General features: G+C 38.7%; 1 long non-coding RNA gene and 1 pseudogene across 1 annotated transcript in view; both read left to right on the forward strand.

Moving 5' to 3' along the window:
* LOC133074673 (uncharacterized) overlaps positions 1-22,755 on the forward strand; it is a 178,942-nt gene that overhangs the window by 139,458 nt on the left and 16,729 nt on the right. The window lies entirely within an intron of this gene.
* Positions 2,680-3,335, forward strand: LOC133105363 (receptor-binding cancer antigen expressed on SiSo cells-like; annotated as a pseudogene).

The following is a 22,755-nucleotide window of genomic DNA, read 5'->3' on the forward strand; positions in this document are numbered from 1 at the left end:
CCAGTGCAGCCTTAACTGGGCCTTACCCCTCCACGGTCTGATTCACTCAGCGTCCTTGGTTATCCACACTCTTGTGGTTAAACTGGTTTATAATTCTGCCTTTTTCTCTTCTTTGTTTCTTCTCAAGATCTGCTGTGCGGTTTCTTCTGCCTTTATAGCTAACTCAGTTTGCACTAGCTAAATTTGATCTCTTCTTCCTCCTCTGTATCATAGATTACCCTTCAGGTCAATCTTCCCCCTGATATTGGTGTGTAACACACTTTCTTCATTCATCTCCAGCAAGTGAGAAGAAGAGCAGTACGTTTTACTTCAGGCAGCCGGGACAGCCTGGGGTCAGCCACTGCCATCACAGCCTCGCTGAGTATCACCAGGGGATTGGGAGAGGGTAGGGAATTAAGATTACCTGTGCCAACCGAGGACTTGGAAGGCAGGGAAACGTTATTATCTTGTGCTAGAAAACCTCCCCATTACCTCTTGAAGGCTAAAAACCAGGCCCTTTTCCTAGTTCTGGAGGTATATGTATTACTACCCAGGGCAGGGTTGATATGGCATCCTGAGAATTCCAAAGGCAAGATATCAAGCTTCTGTGTTTGTGTGTGTATGGGTGTGTGCACACGTATGTAGTAGGGGCTGGGGAGTTGGGGGATGATGATAAGAATTCAAAACCAAATTTTTGCTTTACTTCAGTCATAAAGAATGGCTTTCACGGGGCCACACTGCTGACTGGTATCTTAATGTACCTCCCCACCTCACAGCTAATAGAGCCAAGCCTACACTGGGCTGTGAACGGCCAGCCATCTCCAGAGGATGCCATCGCTACTATCTTCCTCTTTTTCCTCTTGGCCATCCATTTGGCATTTTGACAAAATTCCTGCTGTCCTTCCTCTGCCTAGAGCTGCTCAGCTCAGACAAGTAGCTTGGTCCTTAAGTCTCCCAGGAGAAGAACTTGAAGAGTGGCCCCCAGGATTGTGTGTCATAGGTCAGAAGGATCCACCAGCACCTAGAAGCTCAAATGAGGCTCCCCAATTCCCTGATCCTCTTCCTCCTCCATCTCAACTTATCCCATCTTTCGCAACAGACCTCGAGCAAAAGAGTGTCAACAGGTACTTGAGAACGAACTGTGAATCATCAGCTGTGACAGATCTACTCTGTGAGAAAAAAAAAAAACCACAGTTCTTTTTTCTCTGTTCTCCTGTTTCCTCTAGGGATTGCTCTGAAAGGTTCTGGTCTCATCTGGGAAGAGTCAGAGCTGAGGGCTTTAATTGTAGCTCTTTCGTGTCCCACATGACATGGTGATGTGCAAGAGGAAAGTGACTTCTCTGAGATTTGGTTTATTTGTAAAAAAAAGTGATAATATTTACAGACTATATGGTTATAATGATGAAGTAAGATAGTGAACATAAATGCCAAGCAGAGTGCCTGGGCCCTTAGAGGGCGCTCACAATATGGGTTCTCTTCTTACCTTCCCTAAGTGGGAGCCACTGAGTGTTGAGGAGCACGGGACATCTGGGTGTCGACCTGCAGACCAGCGCTAAGAAATCATGTTTAAAAGCCGCTAGTCTAAGGATGATGATGGGATGTCATTGAAGCGACTGGAACATTAGAGGTTAACCCAAATGAAACCACTTGTGTTAGGAAACGTGGCCTGTGACAAAGTAAAACCACGCCACACAGATAGGGAAGAGACCGTGGCAGAGGGACACGGGGACTCACTTGTTTATGGACTCCAGTTCTGTGTCAGAATTGCTCTTCTCAGGTTATATATTGCACATGACGGCATCCACCGATTCCAGGAAAGGCTGTTGGAAATCACGTCCCTAAAGGAATTTACCGTAAGAAGGCGCAAATGCCACACGCCAGATAAAGGGGTTTAGTCATCTCCCCACAGGGAGATCTTTTATCCTGAAGAGTCCCTTCTTGGGAGAATCCCTTCTCGGGTTTCTAAGATTCCCAGGGGTGAAAAAGGCCCGTAACCTTCTTTGCCCTTTACTCTGGGATTGCTCTGTGGCTGAAACGAAGAGGAATCACATTTAGAAACATCTGAAAGGAAATTCAGATCCAGGATATTATTAGATGTGAGGCAAGCCAAGGGTGTATCAGCTGGTGAGGTACTGTCAACGGGATTTAGGAGGAGCATCTTCAATAAGAGCATGGCCCTAAGTCCACGGAAGCAGGAGGAGTCATGGGTTTTCGTATCTCCCACTCTTCAGAAGCCGAGGCTACAACTTGTTATATGTGGCTTGTATATAACAAGGCTCATTTCATATAATAAGAAAAACAAATGTAATATTTTCAGGAAATGACAGGAAAATAGGAAGAAAATAAAGTTGTGTTTGGGGGACTATCTTAAAATTTCAAACGGTGCTATAAGAACTAAAAAAAAAAAAAAAAGAATATAAAATAATGGAGTTGTACTACCGAGAGCCGCCTTCGAGGGCGAAGGAGGAGAGGCAGGAGGAGGGACTGGGGGAGGGTTTCCCGACGAGGGGGTAGCTATGGCAGCTGCGTGGCAGCAGCGGCGGCTGAGACGGAGCCCGCGCCCAGCTTTGAACGAGCGGGTCTGGGACTGACCCGGCGGGGCGCAAGCTCGAGGAAGCGACTAGCAGCGCGCGTGCGCGCGTCTTGTGTGCGCGCGCAGCCGGCAGCAGCTGGGAGCCTCCGCCGGGCGGGCGGGGAGGGGGAGGGGCAGGTTTTGATTACCACCATGGCTATCACACAGTTTCAGTTATTTAAAGTTTGTACCTGCCTAGCAACAGTATTCTCATTCCTAAAGAGATTAATACGCAGACCTGGTAGAGGACGGAAATTAAGTGGCGACCAAAGAACTTTGCCAACTACAGTTGATTATTCATCAGTTCCTAAGCAGACAGATGTTGAAGAGTGAACTTCCTGGGATGAAGATGCACCCACAAGTGTAAAGATTGCAGGAGGGAATGGGAATGTGGCAACACAGCAAAATGCTTTAGAACAACTGGAACCTATTTTAAGGACATGACACCAACTATAAGGAAAACCCAGAAAATCATTATTAAGAAGAGAGAACCATTAAATTTTGGCATCCCAGATGGTAGCACGGGTTTCTCTAGTAGACTAGCAGTTACACAAGATATGCCTTTTATTCATCAGTCTCCTGAATTAGGTGACTTGCATACCTGGCAGGAAAATACCAATGCATGGGAAGAAGAAGAAGATACAGCCTGCTAAGCCAAAGAAGTTCTGAGGCAGCAGAAGAGAGAGAAAAGAGAGCAGCAGAACATCAAAGGAAGAAAATGGAAAAGGAAGCACAGCGGCTAATGAAGAAAGAACAAAACAAAATTGGTGTGAAACTTTCATGACAAAATGTTCTTCAGATGTCATAGTGCCAGTACGAGAAACGTGAGCTCCACAACCCAAGGAACATTTGTATGGAGCTAAGAGTAGTTTCAGAATACAAATACACTGCTTGATTTTAATGCATTCATCAGGCCATGCAGGACACCAGGATTCTCTCAAAGTCCCTTGAACTCTTGGTGATTGAGACTCAAAGAACGAAAAAAAACTTGTGAGATAATATTTTCTTCAACATGTTCCAACTCTAAGACAATTGTTTGCTGTAGAGAAATTATTACAAATGGAACAGATCAGTACCTCTTCAAGCTAGTATTTCTAGCTAATTAAATGGGTGTAAATTTTATGGTGGGAAAGAACTCTGCTGTCTATAATGCTTTCCTTCAATGTGCATAATGATAAAATAAATAATTTTAAATATTAAAAAAAAAATAATGGAGTTGAGAAGGTCTGTGGCTTAGGAGCCCGCCATAGTTCACTGCTGCCCAAACTGCTCTACCTGGCATTTAAAATATTTCATCCAAAGGTCTCACCTATCCAACCTTGCTGGATTTTAGCAGTCTACTTCCAGATTCTTCCCTTGACAGGTGCAAAAACTGATAACCAGAGATTTTAAGAGATGGCTCATTCTTACGTGGCTGGTTAGTATTAGAGTTGACAAAAACAGTGAAGTCTCCTATGAAAAAATATTTGCAATATATTGTTAGTAAAAAAAAAAATCTTTTATTAAACAGTGTATTTCTACATGTGAGTGTGTGTGTGTGTTTTCATTTTGGGTAATGACTGTGGTTGATTTCTATTTTCTTCTTCCTCTCTTTTAAAAAATGTTATTGAAGTATAGATGATTTACAATGTTGTGTTAATTTCTGCTATATAGCACTGGATCAGTTATACATATATGTATTCTATTTCATATTCTTTCCCGTTATGGTTTATCACAGGATATTGAATATCGTTCCCTGTGCTGTACAGTAGGACCTTGTCGTTTATCCATCCTATATATAATAGTTTGCATCTGCTCATCCCAGACTCCCAGTACCTCCCACCCCCACCCCCCTTGGCAACCACAAGTCTGTTCTCTATGTCTGTGAGTCTGCTTCTGTTTCATAGATATGTTCATTTGTGTCATATTTCAGATTCCACATATAAGTGATATCATATATATAGTATTTGCTTTTCTCTTTCTGACTTACTTCATTTAATGTGATAATCTCTAAGTCCATCCATGTTGCTGCAAATGGCAGTATTTCATTCTCTTTAATGGCTGAGTAATATTCCATTGTGTGTATATATATATATATATATATATATATATATATATATACACACCACATTTTCTTTATCCATTCATCTGTCAATGGACATTTAGGTTGTTTCCATGTCTTGGCTATTGTAAATAGTGCTTCTATGAACATAGGGGTGCACATATCTTTTCGAATTGTAGTCTTGTCTGGGTATATGCCCAGGAGTGGGATTGCTGGATCATATGGCAACTCTACTTTTAGTTTTTTGAAGAACCTCCATACCGTTTTCCATAGTGGCTGAACCAATTTACATTCCCACCAATAGTGTAAAGAGGGTTCCCTTTCTCCACACCCTCTCCAGCATTTATTATTTGTAGACTTTTTAATGATGGCTATTCTGGCCGTTGTGAAGTGGTACCTCATTGCAGTTTGGATTTGGATTTCTCTAATAATTAGCTATGATGAGCATCTTTTCATGTGCCTATTGACTATCTGTATGTCTTCTTTGGAGAAATGTCTATTTAGGTCTTCTGCCCATTTTTCGATTGGGTTGTTTTTTTTTTTGTTACTGAGTTGTATGAGCTGTTTGTATATTTTGGAAATTAAGCCCTTGTCAGTCACACCATTTGCAAATATTTTCTCCCAGTTCGTTTGTTGTCTTTTTGTTTTGTTGATGGTTTCCTTTGCTGTGCAAAAGCTTATAAGCTTGACTAGGTCCCATTTGTTTATTTTTGCTTTTATTTCTATTGTCTTGGGAGACTGACCTAAGAAAACATTAGTACGATTTATGTCAGAGAATGTTTTGCTTATGTTCTCTTCTAGAAGTTTTATGTTGTCTTATGTTTAAGTCTTTAAGCCATTTTGAGTTTATTTTTGTGCATGGTGTGAGGGTGTGTTCTAACTTCATTGATTTGCATGCGGCTGTCCAGCTTTCCCAACACCACTTGCTAAAGAGACTGTCTTTTCCCCATTGTATATTTTTGCCTCCTTTGTCAAAGATTAATTGTCCATAGGTGTGTGGGTCTATTTTCTTCTTTTGATTGTCTATTTTTTCCTTGATATACTTGTAAGACTATTGGTTGATTTGGAATAAAAAGGGAAATTTAGTGGCTTATGTGACTGGGAAGTCTAGGGACGCTATTTCCGCAACAACCAGAACATGTGAATCAAAGCAGGGTGTTGTCCTTCATTAGATTTCTTGACCCTGTTTCGCTCTGAGTGTTGGCCTCCTTCCCACCCACTGAAGATGACCTTCCTCCATGTGGCCGGGAGACGTGGCCAATGGCAACACTACTCTTTGTTATTTCCACTCCATAACTCCAGGAGAAAGAGAATTTCTCCAGATGATTCTGACTGGCCCTGTTACCAAGTCCAAGCTTGTACTGCTTGCCACACGACAGGCAAATAAATCGAGAGCTGAGTTGTTGGGGCAAAGAATAGCGACGTTATTTGGAAAGCCAGCAGACCGAGAAGATGGTGGAGTAGTGTCCCAGAGAACCATCTTGCCGGGGTTTGGAGGCTAGTTTCTTTTACAGAACAAAGAGAGAGAGGTGAAGAGTAAAGAAAAGGCAATAAGTTGCTGCAAATATTTCCTGGTTCCAGCCAGGCTCCAGAGGGGATGTGTTAATTTCTTCTTTCCTGCCGCCATTCACAGGTGGGCCTGGTCAGGATGTTTTCTGTGATCTAAACAAAGGTATTTTAGCTTAACACTCACACATGGGAGGCAGGGTTCCCAGAGATGGGCCATTATTTATACTTTAAGCTATAGGCAACATCCCTTTAGTTATTAACTTGTAGCAAAAGTGATAGAACACAAAGATTAAAGTAAAAGAAACAGATCCAATATGGAGTCAGACTTTTTCTTCCCTGTTATAGCCCCTCCTGGTCACATGACCCAGGTAGATTTGTAACTACGTTCAGGAGAGGGGGAGTCTCTCATGGATCCAACCAAGTCATGTGCCTCTCCTGTCACAGGGCACAATTCCATGGTAGAGATCCCTGACAATACTTCATGGAGTGGGAAGAATTAGTCCTCCGAAGAAAGGCAACCAAACCACATGTTTACCATAATATGTATTACTCTTTCAGTTAAAAAAAAAAAAAAAGAATATAGTTATTTTAGGGAAAAAGAGAGTCTTGTAACTTTTCTAATCTCTTCCTGTCATCCTATAGAGCTTCTCCATTTACTGCCCTCACTACTTTCTACTCCCAGCATACTTGGTCCTATCTCTGTGATGTTGCTGGGCTTTCCCTCTCTGACTGAAATGAGCATGGGACCTATGTAGAAACCTGGGGTCTAGTCCAACATGTGCCATTAACCACTCTTCGTGAGTCTTGAATGTAACACCATCTCCTGGAGCCTCAGTTTTCTTAACCCTGTGAATACATGAGTGGGGAGGGATCCAAATGACTAATAAACAAACACGAGTATGAGGAGACTCCACATAAGGGGTCTCCCATTTTCCCAGTGGGAAGTATGGCAGGCACACAAAACAAGTTCAATTATAACAAGTAAACTTTTCAGAATGCAAATGAATATCAAATTGTATTTATTTTTAATTTCTTTATACAGACTTATGAAGATAGCATATTTTATAAAGCATTAATTAGTCACACATTGTTTTCTACCCTCATGTTCTGTAAGTAATTTTATTTAGAACACATAAAATATTTAACATGAGTATCATCCTCAATAGAGCCACTTTTGAATCACCTAACAGTTTTCCAGAGTATGCCATCTTTATTTCTATTTAAGTTTTTTGAAACTTAGTCCCTTTTGAATCTGTGTAGGATGTTTTCACTGGCATTTATTATCCCTTGTCACAAATACTCATTCAAAAGACAGTATCCTTGATCTTCATTTCTTCTGCGTGTGTTTGTGATCCCTACAACATGTCATTATGTTGATTTTTCAAATGATCTTTAAGAGGCTTGTTTACAATGGCATCCAGCACTCACAATTATGAGCTCATACCCCAGGAATAATCCCTACATCTTTATTCGATTTATTGTTTCCTTATTGTCTCCAACCTAATCCATCATGTGACTTCTATACACATCAAACTAACATTAATAGTGGGCATTTCAGGTGAACATATTTCATTTACTTCATTATTCCAAGTAAAGTTAATAGATGTGCACAGTTTGTTAAGAATGTGGATAATGTGACCCCCTCTTTACTGAGGGATAATTTGGAGAGAAACCCTCACCATAATATTTGTGATGGCAAGGGGAGGCAAGAAGAACAGTTGATGAAAGTCGGCTTTTTAAACTGTACACACCATAGAGGAGAGACAGGGATGGTGCTGTATGAGGACTCAGTCATGTAGGGAATTAACCTGGGGTGACCTGCCTGTGGCACTAGTACAAAGGCAAGTATGGGCTGTGTTGAGCCAGCAGAAGCCGAGGAGGGACCACTGGCACCTGGAAAGATAGTTCTTGGTGTGAGTTAAAGGAAGAGGAAGAGAGGGTAAGTTTTAGAAGGATCTCTCTGTCTGGAGTGAGAGCAGGAAGATAAACAGGTCATTTGTTGCACCTCCATTTACTTCAATATTAACATGTCACAAGTCCTTTCTCTAGGGCACTTGCTAGTCACGAATGTCACATTTCAAATCTGAAACAGCCTGAAAACTGTTGATAACTGTCACTGGGAAAAACTGAGAGGTAGATGAATAGTGAATACAAGGAATAGGATGAATCATCTACCTCATTTTCTGACAGGCTATATGAAATTTCTCACTGGGTGTGAGGGGGGAGACACGATCATCCTCAAAGACCTACCTCATCTGAAAGTTAACAATGTTATGACTCAGGTTGGATTTAACAGAAGATGGGAGAATAATAAGCTGTACTTGTCTTGGTTTATTTGCACTAGCAAGGAAAGCGCTTCTGTGACACTTCTGTCAGATAACATGTCAGTTGTACAAGTAAGCTCATGTTTATGAAAACTGTGTCAGAGACTTAAATGAATAAAATACATGATAATATTTGTTAATGAAGCATTTTCATGGACATGATTTCATCTGATCATACACACCTGTTAAGTAGGCCTGTTACTGAATGCAAGTTTGTGTGCCTGACGCGGAGTGAGGCCAAAAAACAAACATTTGAGTTTGGAGCAGAGAAAGGTTTATTGCAGGGTCATGCAGGGAGACAGGTGGCTCATGCTCCCAAACCCCCGAACTCCTCAAAGGGTTTCAGCAAAGCACTTTTAAAGGCAAGGTGGGGCTTCCCTGGTGGCGCAGTGGTTGAGAATCTGCCTGCCAATGCAGGGGACACGGGTTCGAGCCCTGGTCTGGGAAGATCCCACATGCCGCGGAGCAGCTGGGCCCGTGAGCCACAATTACTGAGCCTGCGCGTCTGGAGCCTGTGCTCCGCAACAAGAGAGGCCGCGATAGTGAGAGGCCCGCGCACCGTGATGAAGAGTGGCCCCCACTTGCCACAACTAGAGAAAGCCCTCAGCCATAAAAATAAAATAAATAACTATTTTTAAAAAATAAATAAATAAAGGCACGGTGAGGGAGGCGGGTGGTTAGTTGTTGCAAACTTCTTGGTGTTGGATCCTTTGTTCTTGTAGCTGTCCACGTAGGTCAGGTCACTATGTTCCTGTAAACCTCCAAAAAGACAAATGTTATTCTCTGTTTTACTTTTTATCTCTATATGAATGGACTCTTAAAGGTCAGAGCCCTAAGAATAGGCTATCCTGTATATTTCAGGCTATAGGCAACATTCTTTTACAAAAGGTGCAAAGCCAGCATGACTAAGCACAGGCAACAGAGCACAAAGGTTAAAGTAAAACAGATCTAATATGGAGTCAGATTTGTTCTTCCCTATTATAGGCAGGCATTATCAAAATTCCTAATTTGCAGATGAACACAAAACAGAAGTATGGAGTGGTTAATTGCTCAAATCTACTTCAGTGAGGTGAGCTCAAGGACTATTGGACTTGCCCAGTAATGTCCCCTCTCATGCTGAGAGTTCTGAAACCATTTTACAGCATGGCACCCAGCACAAGGCTACAATGACGTTTACCCTCACCTCCTTCTTTGAGAAAAGTCAGGCTGTCCAGGCGCTAGGAGGAATCCCTCTTCTGCTGGAGGGGAAAATGCTCTGATGTAAGACTCACAGATTCAAAGACAAGAGAGTTATTTTGTTTCAGGGTGTCTTTGTTTTGCTGCCATTGGTTTAGAATTGGTTTAGTAAGACATGGATGTGGCAACTTTCAAACAGTACAGAAGTTTACAGTGAAACATATGTTTTGGTCTTATGTGCTCCTGACCCTTAATATTCCAGTCCTGATCCTAAGAGATAACTCTCAAACCACTGTCTTGTGAACGCTTCCAGAGAAATTCTTGGTATATATAAGCACATTGTTGTTTATCCCGTCAGTATTTTTTTTAACACAAATAGTAGTGTTGAATGCTGTACCTTCTAATGTATCTTGGAGGCTATTCCTGATCATTATACAAAAATCAAGCTTATTCTTTGTAGGAGCTACTTAGGATTCCATTAAGTAGATATGACATGATTTATTTATCAATATTTAGTTTCCACAAACAATGCTGAACCAATTATATTTTATAAGTTTGTATATATACAAATATATCCTTGCAGAAAAAAAATAGCTACAAATGTAAATTCTGCATCAAAATGTCTATGCATTTAAAATTTGGAAGACATTGCCAAATTGTCATTCAAAGTAAACTGAGTTGCATTCCTATCAGTTATGAATGTGAGTAACTGTTTCCCTCATCAATGTTGTATATTACCAAACTTTTGATCATGACCAATTTACTGGTGAAAACTTAGTTTTAATTTGTATTTCATATATGGAGTCAGTATTTCTGAAGATTTGTTTCACAAATATGTGAATGTATTTTAAAGTAGTTAACTGTACACTTAAAATGGTTAATATGGTAAAAAACATAAATTCATAGATTCATGAATTATATATTTATGAATTCATACATATATTTTAATTTTTATTGAAATATAGTTGATTTATAATGTGTTAGTTCCGGTGTACAGCTAAGTGATTCAGTTATACATACATATATGTACATAGATTATTTTCCATTATAGGTTATTACAAGTTATTGAGTTTAGTTCCTTGTACTATAGGAAGGAACAGTAGGTCATTGTTGTTTATTTTATATGTAGTAGTGTGTATCTGTTAAACTCCTAATTTGTCCCTCCTCCCCCCCTTTCCCTTTGGTAACCAAAATGTTGTTTTCTATGTCTATGAGTCTATTTCTGTTTTGTAAATAAATTCATTTATATAATTATTTTAGATTCCACATATAAGTGATATCATATGATATTTGCCTTCCTCTGTCTGGCTTACTTCACTTAGTATGATAATCTCTAGGTCCATCCATGTTGCTGCAAATGGCAGTATTTCGTTCTTTTTTATGGCTGAGTAATATTCCATTGTGTGTGTGTATATATGTGTGTGTGTGTGTGTGTATATACATATATGTGTGTGTGTGTGTATATATATATATATATATATATATATATCTCACATCTTCTTTATCCATTCATCTGTCAATGAACACATGTTGCTTCCCTGTCTTGGCTATTGCAAATAGTGCTGCTATGAACACTGGGATGCATGTACCTTTTTGAATTATGGTTTTCTCCAAATATATGCCCAGGAGTGGGATTGCTGGATCATATGGTAGCTCTATTCTTAGTTTTTTAAGGAACCTCCATACTGTTCTCCATAGTGGCTGCACCAATTTACATTCCCACCAACAATGTAGGAGGGTTCCTTTTTCTCCACACTCTCTCCAGCATATATTATTTGTAGACTTTTTTGATGATGGCCGTTCTGGCCAGTGGGAAGTGGTACCTTATTGTAGTTTTGATGTGCATTTCTCTAATAATTAGCCATGTTGAGCATCTTTTCATGTGCCTTTTGGCCATCTGCATGTCTTCTTTGGAGAAATGTCTATTTAGATCTTCTGCCCATTTTTGCTTTTCTGATATTGAGCTGCATTAGCTCTTTGTAATTTTGGAGATTAATCTCTTGTCGGTCGCATCGTTTGCAAATATTTTCTCCCATTCTGTAGGTTGTCTTTTCATTTTGTTTATAGTTTCCTTTGCTGTGCAAAACTTTGAAGTTTAATTAGGTTTCATTTGTTTATTTTTGTTTTTATTTCCATTACTCTAGGAGACAGATCCAAAAAGATATTTCTGCAATTTATGTCAAAGTGTGTTCTGCCTATGTTTTCCTCTAGGAGTTTTGTAGTATCCAGTCTTACATTTAGATCTTTAATCCACTTTGAGTTTTTTTTTTTGTATATGGTGTTAGAGGATGTTCTAATTTCATTCTTTTACATGTAGCTGTCCAGTTTTCTAAACACCACTTATTGAAGAGACTGTCTTTTCTCCATTGTATAGTCTTGCCTCCTTTGTCATAAATTAATTGACCATAGGTGTGTGGGTTTATTTCTGGTCTTTCTATCCTGTTCCTTTGATCTGTATGTCTGTTTTTGTGTCAGTACCATACAAATAAATATAGTTTTATAGCCCTATATGCATTGTTTGTTCTTGTCTCTGTCCATTTTTTTCTACTGGCTTGACGCTCTTTTCCTTATTGGTTTTTAAGAGCTCTTTTTATTTTGAGGAATATAGTCCTTTGCCATCTGCTGCAAATATTCTTCCCAGTTTTTAATTTTTATGAAGTTTATGGTATTTTTCCACACAAATTAAAAAATGTTCATATGTAATTCAAAATACCAATTTATTACTTAAATTTGATGTTTCTTAGAAAATATTTCTTTTGTGATTTTTTTTATAGGTTTTCTTTAAGGCTTTAATATTATTTTCATTTAAATTCTTAATGTATCTGAAATATATTTTGTTGCAGGGAGCGAGGCAAAAATCTTATATTTTTCTGAAATGAATGTACAGTTGTTCTAATATGTTCTATTAAATAATCTGGTTTTTCCTCCACTGAGTTAGAATGCTACCAAATTTCCACATGTAATTGAGTCTACTTCTGGACTCTCAATTCTGTTCAATTTATTAATCTCTATATTCATTTACAAGTCCCAAACTGTTTATATTACTGTGATTTTATAATACATCTAATATACTTAGAAATTTAATATTTATTTTTATATTTTACTATTAAGTTGTCAAATGTTTTACTCCTGATTAAAAACAAAACAAACAAAACAAAAATAGCAGAGGCTACAATTTGAGAACACCCCTAAGCCAACCACCCATAGCGTTCTAACCAAAAATGAAACTGTCCTGATTTCACTAAAATGATGACTCTGACCTTAAAACTTAAGCATTCTTCATGTCAGCACGACCTTGCAACTTCCTAGCCAGTCGGCTACAAGCAAGTAACATCATGCAGTGCTACTGCTCTAAAAGGAATGTAAGTTTCTGGTAACCAATCACAACAGAAAACAATGTACTTCTTCATTCATGCTTTATAAACTGAGCTGTAACTGCTGAGAGCCTAGCTTCTTACCACTTTGGGTTTTAAAGTCTCCCTGTTCACCAATTTGTTTCTCAGTCAATAAAGTAGTCATATCAAGTGAGGCTTTCTGCATTTTCTTTTGACACTATTACCTGGGAAGAGCTATCATCTCATCACTATTCTTAACTTTTAAAATATCTTGAACTTCTCTACCTTTCATGTGAATTTAAATATCATCTACTGACCCTTCCCTTACCCTGAAAAGCTGTTGGTATTTTATTGGGATTATATTACAGTTAGGGATTATTTGAGAAGAATTGACATTGTTTTTGAGTTTTCCTACACAGAAATAGGGCATTTATATTTATGCAAATCTTTTAGATCCCTTCATATGTCTTTAATTTTTAAAACCTTTATTAAAATATAGCAAACATAGAGAAAAGTAAAATGACCAGAAAATTATCAAAAAGTTAATATTCCCACATAACTACCACCAGGTCGATAAATAGAACAGTACCAGCATCTCAAATGTTTCTGTCATGTAACCGAGCAGGACCCTATGTGGACTTCCTGGAGACAGACCACTCCCCCCTATCCTCTGCTGTAGCTCCTCTCTGAAGTACCCAGATAAGAGTATTTCGTGCATATTTCCTGAGTTTTTCAGATGCTCAGCACCACCACCAAATGGAAGAAATTAACTACTTGATGATCGTGAGCACGTAGCCCCCAGACCTTTTGGTGCCTAAGGATTGATCATCATCAACCAATCATAGAATTGTGCATGAGCTGATCACATACCCTGGGATGCCCCTCCCTCACCTGGCCTTTAAAAATGCTTTGCTAAAACCCTTCGAGGAGTAGTTTGGGTTTTTGTTTTTGTTTTTGTTTTGAGCATGAGCTACCTGTTCTCCTTGCATGGCCCTGCAATAAACCTTTCTCTGCTCCAAACTCTGATATTTCAGTATTATCTGGCCCCACTTTGCATCGGGCACACGAACTTGTGTTCGGTAACAGTCATACCTCCTCCCTAATACCACTCTTCATCTTCTGCCAAAATAATGACTGTTCTGACTTCCAGAATTAAAATTATTTTGCTTGTTTTTGGACTTTATACAAATGAAATCATATATATATATATATTTTTTATGTCTGGCTTCTTAAATTCCACCTAACGTTTGTGAGATTCATCAAATGATTGTGAATAGCTGTAGTTTGTTGAGCTTCATTTTTATATTGTATTCATTGCATAAATATAGCACAAGTTATGGAACCATTCTACTATTGAACATTTGAGTTTTTTCCAGTTTGGGTTGTTAATATACATGCATAAGAATTTGGGGGCATACTGCACACATTTCTGTTGAGTATTAGGGAATGAAATTGCTGGACCACAGGATATGCAAAGTTATACGTTTAATAGATGATGCTGAATGATTTTCCAAAATGATTGAACTAACAGTGCATGAGTTCCAATTATTCATGTTATTACTGACACTTGACATTGTCTTTTTAATTCTGGCCATTTTGGTGGGTATGTAGTATCATTACTGTGTAATTTTAATATGCATTTTTCTAGTTCCTAAAGTTGTTATTGCCTTTTATGTTTTGGTTATTTTTGGCAACTTGGATAGCCTGTTTTGCAAGTGTTTGTTCTACTCTTGTCCATTTTTCTGTTAATGTCTCTTTTTTTCATATTTATACATAGAAGTTATTGGAGTTTTTAAAGATATTATACATATTTCTTGTTACAATTATGTCTATACAGATGACCCTTGAACAACATGGGGGTTGGGGCACTGATCCTCACACAGTCAAAAATCTGCATGTAACTTATAGTCAGCCCTTCGCTTCCATACATAGTTCCTCTGCATCCACAGATTCATCTAACCATGGATCGCGTAGTACTGTGGTATTTACTATTGAAAAAAATCCTCATATAAGTGGACCCGTGCAGTCCAAACCTGTGTTGTTCAAGGGTCAACTGTATTTTAAAATTGGTATTCCAAATGAGATATATTCTACTGTTACATTTTCTTTTCTTTTTCTTTTTTTTTTTTTTTCCAGAGTATCTTTGGATTTTTCTAAGGCAGAGCAAGACTCCTTAAACCTTTTTTCTTGGGTAGTCCCATTAATGTCAAAATCTACTTTCATTTTGCCATCTTCAGCTCACGAAAAGGTAACTCTTATAGGTAGTGACTGACATTTATCTTTCTCAAGGCTTATCTTCTTAACACTGTTCTCGTCTGGCCTTCGCTTTCACAAGAATACTGGTCAATAGAGACATATTTAAGAGTTGTTGATGTGAGTGCTGGCTTATTTGCTGATTCTTCCGTAATGAAATGTCCAGCCCTCAACCCAAAAGGCCTCCAATCACAGAAATAAGGTCACTTCAGAACTCTCTTAAACTTACACACTCTAGGCTCTGAGATGAATTCATTCTTTAGCAGAGAAAACACCAGGTGTCCTGGATCCACAATTTGGTGCTGCTGTGAAGGATCTTGCTTTTTGTAAATTCTCGTCTCATTTCCTCTGTTTCCACAACAGTGTTCTGACCATGAAAACGCCATAGTATATCATACTAAATAGCTGGGTCCTTGTCTTGTTCATTTAAACTTACTTAAGTTTCTGCCTAGGCTTCTTATCTGATACCCCAATTTCTCTGAAACTGAGGATTTACTTTGACTTCCATTAGTCTTTCCAGAATAGAGCACTGCTTCTGGGTCTGTGTCCCTGCTGTTGGCTGCCAAATGCTGGATGTTCTGGACAGCCTAGTTTGCCGTTATTGTATTTTCTTGATGTCACACTACCTACTTCACTTAATGGAACTCAGTGGTTCTCAAAACGGTACATTAGAATACCTTGAGGGATAAGATTGCCAGATTTAATAAGGACTCCTAGTTAAATCTGAATTTCAGAAAAACAATAAATAATTTTTTAGTATAAGTATATCCCAACTGTTGCCTGGGACATACTTATACTAAACAATTACTTGTTTTTTAATCTGAAATTCAGCTTGAACTGAGCATCCTGTCTTTTTATTTGTAGAACCTGGTAACTCTACTTGGTAAATTTTTGAAAAATACCTATACTATACTCTACCACTTACCCCCACATGTAAAGATTTTGATTTAATTGGCCTATGGGGGTTCCTGAGCCAAGTGTTTATCTGAAATGTTCCTCTGGTGCTTGTCAATGTCCGGCCAGGGTGAAAACCACTGCTTTAATTGCCTGGAACTGAAATCTTCCCCAGGAACCTGATTTACCACAGTGGTCCCATCCAGTCTTTAGACTCTATTCCTGGCCTTTCCATTTATTCATCCATCCATCCATCCATCCATCCATATAATATGTGAGTGCCAACTCCAAGCCAAGCATATGGCTATTGAGGCTTTGGGTTAATTTCCCAAACCTCTCCTGCATGAATAAATATGGCAATTTAGTAAAATTAACCCCCAGAAGAAGTCAAGAAAGATTTCTATATTCTGGCATATGAGGGGAAAAAAGTAAATTATGTCTTCTATGGGTTCTAAAACCTTCTCACTCATTTTTAATTCCATTTAATCACTGACATAAAGACAATAGTTTATTAAATGTTTCTAATTATAAGTAGATCAAAAGGAAGTGCCCTTTCCCAGTCATAGTGGATTTAGTCCTAAATTCTTATAGGCAGTCTTTGAAGGAAAGTAATTACCCTTAAAGCACTTTGCCAATTAAACACATGTTATTCCTAAGAGATTCTCATATGCAGTGTGTAAGTTCTCATTTGTCATCTTGCCAGTGGGAGGAAATTAATCTCAACTTTGAACAGTGTATTGCTGTTTCATGCCTCCCATGGTTACAGTGCTACAGTGTCATTACAGTGGAATGAAGAGGACAACGTACAAGTTTCCTTGGATGATTAGTGACTCTGCATCTTTCTCAGGGGTTCTTCAAAGATTTCTGTAAAATTTTCCCCCAAAACATACCGCGTAAAGTTTTTGATCACAATAAACAGGTTCTTTCACTTTCTGACTTGTTGCTCTAAAAATATTAAAGCAACTATGAAAGAATTCAGAAGAAAATTTTCAAGTATGCTAGGATACAGTGTCAACTTCAGCATGATTTTCTGCAATTAAATATTTGGTTTCCCTGTGAAAAAGATTTGTATGCATTTTAGAAAACTTTATGCATCTCAGCTTAGAAAACATGATGCAGTTCAGTCTTCTGGAATGCAGTAGTTTATCAAGCATAAGCGTTTGTGGTTATGAAACCAGTCACACCGTTTTTCACATTTTTCCCCACGTGGGAATCTTAGGCTCGATTTTTAATATTTTGATGTGTGGGACTTTAAAAAAAAAAAAAAAAAGACCCATCATGTAAGAATTACTTTTATTTTGCCCATAGCAGAAGCCTGGTTCTGCAATATGCATATGTACAATGACAACAATAATAGATCCATAGATTCACGAAGACTATGAAGGAGTAAGAGGTTATTTTGCTACTGGAGGAATTACACAGTATAAAACTATCAAGATAATAAAAAATCCTCAAGGAGTACCGAAGAGAAAATTTCACAAGTAGGTTTCTTTATACCTGTTACCATTTTCATCCAGTTCTACATGTGACTTTTTCCAGAATTGAGCCCCGTGTCCTGTCACTTATGTGGGAGTGAGTGCAGCTCAGTGGATGAGTGTACAAACTCTGCAGTCAGGCCCGTCCTCAGGCTGCTTTTGCATTGACTAGCCACGTAAACCTCACACATTAGGGACCCCTTTAATTCTCAAGTTTTTGTTAGAAATATGGTGATAAGAATACCTGACTGATTTTTATTTTTATTTTTGGGTGAGGGCTACTAAGTGCCTAACAGTGGCTGGTACTTAATAAAGGTGAACTATTGATATTATTTCTTTTTTTTATAAAACAGTAATAAAGCAGAAGTTCTAGGGTACAGTTGACCTTTGAACAACACACGTTTGAACTGCACGGGGCCACATATACATGGATTTTTTTTCAGTGGTAAGGACTATAGTACTACACGATCCATGGTTGGTTGAATCAGTGGATGTGGAGAAACTGCTGAAATGGAGGGCTGACTCTACATTATACTCGGATTTTTGATTGCATGGAGGGTGGGCGCCCCTGCCCCCTGCCTCTTAAGCAGGCATCACTAAGGGTATCAGTACTTGAACCCATCAATCTTCCTTCCTTATTCCACCCTCCTTTTCTTATTGTACATTAAAATGCTTCCTTTCAGTGTCCATTTTCCCGTCACCACTTTCTTTTCCTTTTGTATTTTTCCTTTTGTCTCTTCCCCATTGTGTCTCAGTTGCTTCTGTTCTTTTTTGTTTCTCTCCCTTTTTTTAAACATACAGTAGAACTAAGTCATACTTCACCATGGGTAGATAGCAAGCAACCAATCACAGCTCTCTATCTACCGGCTACAATGATAGTATATAACATTTACCTGGCACTCCTTCTGTGGCAGGCACTCTCTAGGACTTTGTGTGTATTAACTCATTTCATCTTTACAATAACTCCACGAGACAGGTGCTATTATTCTCCCTATTTTACTTATGAGGAAACTGAGGCATAAAGTAAATAATTGGCCCACGGTCACCTAGCTTAGCAGAGTCAGGATTTGAACTCAAGCAGTTCAGGTCCAGAATTTACGCTCTTTACTCTCTAGTGCCCCTCTGGAGGAATATTGGGAGTTAGGCAATTGAAATACAGTGACACTTAGACTCATAAGATTCACCCTGCATAGTGAGAACAGAGGCAGAGCAATTTTTCAAAAGTCATAACAGGTCAAGCTCTAGTGCCTCCCATGACTAAAAAACATGATGTTCTATCTCAAGTTTCCTCTGACTCAAGTAAAAATGAAGTGCTCTTGCTGACTGAGCTGAAAGGGTCTGGCATTTGCCTAGGATTTTTTCTATTTCATTCTTCAATTCTAAAAGGCTCTAATAATTGTCTTTGCTCTTCTTGTAGCCATTGTGAGTGTGTGCGTGAATCCTTTTTTGACAACTGGATGTTTTTGGACATCTGGGCTATGCTTCACATTATCTTCAGAAAGACATAGGCACTCTGATCATTTGTTTCTATTGAATTGAAAAGCCTTTGGGGAAGGATGTTTAAAAAAAATCTCTCTGTTTGATTTCTCAACAGAAGGAGATTAGATAGGAATTTTGAGTTAATCTTTCCCTTGGAACTTATGGAACTGTGGCGTAGTAGAAACCCTCATGAATATGTGAAGGATGAGGCATCATGGCACCTTCATTCAAGAAAATACAGATTTTCTGTAATCAATAATAGAACCATAATTTTTGCCTCATTTCTTATTGCACTATGGCCAAACATGAGTTGCCCTCAGATTAATCAAGGACAAAATTTTATCATTTGCAGCTTTAGGTCCTGGCTTCTTTAGGGCTGGGACTTACACACACTTGGAATTTGCTGGCTAGAATTTTGAAACAGATGGCCACTCCCTTTAGGAAATTTGCTTGGTTGTTTGTGCTCTAGTTCTCATGGTAACCAAAGAAGGTTGTTAACATTTTTTTTTTCTCACAAAGTAAAACCAGCAGAGCTGTCAGAACAGGTACAGCTGTTTGATGAGGGCTTGACTTTTGTCGAATTTCCTAGTTTGTGTTAGTAGATTATTATTACACTTGTACCTTGTTTTTAGTGATATAGTAGGAACAAGAACCCAGAATGAATCCTTTGTTGCATATAGCCTATTTAATAATTTTTCATTGTTATAAAAAAGAAAAAATTTCCTTGCAATATCAGATCTTTGGTAATAAAGGCCAGTGTTATCGCTCACATGAAATGAATTCCTTTCAATAAATGGGATATGCCTGGGACCATTGTAGATTACTTTCATATGTTACAGATTTATCATCTCAGAATTTCTGAAAATATTTCATGGCATTCCATTTTCAACCAGTGGATGAGATATGGAAGCAGAGGCACTTAAAAAGGATCTGGCTAAGGTGCCAACTAAGGATTGAATGTGACCTTTTGCTAATTGTATATTTGTGTCCATTGTTATTCCTTGAAATGTGGTGAAGTTTCATCTGCCACTGAAGGGGTGAGCACAGATCCTAGGAAGAGCTACTAATAGTTCCGCCTATGTAAGCATGTAAATTGTAGGATCCTGGGAATCTGCACTTAAACATGTTTAATGATTGGGTTCTAAATGAAAAGAAAAATCAAGAGTTTACCGGCGTATCTCTGGATCTGTTTATATTGTCTTTCCCTGTCTGTGACTACACGGTATGTAGCCAATAAGCACAGAGACTAGGCACAATTGGAGAATCACAGCTGTTCACAGATGATGAAAATAGTGTTGCAACATAGCTAGTGTTATGGACAGTCTTAGAACAAAATGGTCATTTGGAATAAGAGAATTCCTGGTATAATCAAGCCCATTTTTGGACTGACAGTTGTTCCCACTCATGGATTATCTACCACAGACGTGTCATTTTTGTTGTTGTTCTGGATTATCTTGTAACTTGCTTTGTTGAAAGAGCTGCGTTGTAAGTTTGTGAGTGAAATCAGGTTCACTTGTGTTCCCAAATCAGATGTGTACAGATAAGGCAGACCAAAACAGCGAGAAAGAAATATGTCTGTTTTCCATGGTTGTCTAAAATATTGAAGGTGGTGTTGGATGAGATGTTTCCAAGGTGACTTTGATGAGGCATGAAAAACTTAGTGTGCTTTTCTTGCATCTGGGGGACATTAGCTAAAGTCTCTTTAGTGATAAGCCATTCCATATGATCTCATATCACAAATTATAAGATCTATGATAGTAATGCTATAGGATTGTTACCATGGAGTTGTGTATCAGGTTTTGATGAAATTTTTGGATTCACCTAGTGATCATGGTGATTGCATGGGTAGTATGTATTGATAGACATTGTTATCATTTTATGTCATCTTGGGAGCTTGCTCAGTCCTAGTAGATACTTTCAAGATTGTGTTATTCTGCCTCTCTCTATCAACGATCACAAGCTTAAGCTTTGGAGTCGGGCAGACTGGATTTCAATTTCTGATTCTGCCACTTAGGTGTGTGATTTGGGGCAAGTATTTCTCTAAGATTCAACTTCTCATGTGTAAAAAGTGAAAGAAATTATGCTCCTTTCAGAAGGTTTTTGTGAGGATTTGGGATATAATCCAAGTCAAGTGTTTAGTACATTACCTGGTTGATAGCAAGCCCTTGATATATCTTGGCTAAAGCTGCTACGGTGAAGAGAGTTAGAATTGAGCTCATTTGGTCTTTTCATCTTTCATCACGGAAGATGTTGCTGGCGTTAAAGAGAAACTCGTTCAGACACTTGTTAAAGACGGTAAGAGACTTTATTCAAAAAGAGGACTACTGCAAGTAGGGGAGAGAGACTGAGCTCAACTCTGTATAGAATGAAGACAAATGGGGATTTAAAGCCAAGGAGCAGAGTCAGCGGTCAATGGATGGAAAATTACTAAAAGCAAACATCAAAGCTAGGTGGATTTTTGCTAGTCTGACTCAACAGGAATCTTGTTGAAGGCAGGACAGGGTGATAAGGGTGGGGGATGGGAAACGCGATCAAGTAACAGAGGTTGGGGGGATTTTCACTCAACTGACCCAGCAGGATTTTTTGCCAAAACTGAACTAAGTGGGCCAAGGACAGAGCCCAAGGTCAGGGTCTAGTCAAGAAGCGGTCTCCAAGGAGCCTTACTCAAGTTTGGTCAAGGAGAACGCTTTGTCACTTGTATAAGGGACGTAAGTAATATTTAGGACATCAATACCAACAACAATTTATTCACAGCCTTATGAGCATCAGGCACTCCATAAATGGTGATTGTTTCATTTAACCTTTATGACAACCCTAAAGAACAGATACAATTAGTCTCATTTTACACAGAAAGAAACTGAGGTTCAGAATGATGAACGGATTTCGACAAGATTAACCAGGTCAGGTCAACTGACAAAGCTAGACTCTAAATCCAGAGTTTTCTGACTCTACCAGCCAGCACTGGGGGCCACTGTTCCGTCTCAGGCACGTGTGGCTGTATGGAAAGATCTAGTCTCATCTCCAGCACTTAGCAAATATTCACAGCGAATGAATGAATGAATCTCTGTGCGAATGGCAAGTTGCAGTTGTTTCCAGCAGCTTCAGAGGAATGACAAGTGCTGCAAAAATTAATTTGTGATAGTAAAGTCAAGACATAAAACACTCATCAACCTCATTACCCTAAGTGCCGTGATGGCGGGAACCACAAGGTTTTATTGGGGCATCTCCTTGAATAAGAACAATGAGAATGTGGTGGGAGAGATGAATCTGGCTGTGAGTATGTACAAGCACTTTTGAAAAGTGGTAAATGGATATGGTACATGTAAGGAAATCTGTCATTGAGAAAACATCTGGGTGTATTCCTTTCTGTGCTATTCTGCAGATAAATATTTATCCTTTCACAGACATTTTCTTCCTCTTTCACAGAATTCGTTGATACCCCACAGGGGTACGGTTTTAGGAAATGTGATCTGATGCTACATTTTATGTGTAGCAAAGAACCTTAAGGATAATGTTTTAAAACAGACCTAGTATATAAATTTCAAGAGAAGACCTTTTGGAGTTAGGGTCAAATCTCTTAAATTGAGTTTTAGTTTAATTCATTTTTAAATTTGACCTTAAGACAATACTTCTGTGAGTGATAGTTGCATTTTGCTGGGCCAGATGTACTGCATTTTAATCCAAGACTCTTCAGTGGATAATTTCTATCTTTGATATA

The sequence above is a fragment of the Eubalaena glacialis genome, chromosome 14, assembly GCF_028564815.1.
Source record: "Eubalaena glacialis isolate mEubGla1 chromosome 14, mEubGla1.1.hap2.+ XY, whole genome shotgun sequence".
NCBI lineage: Eukaryota > Metazoa > Chordata > Mammalia > Artiodactyla > Balaenidae > Eubalaena > Eubalaena glacialis.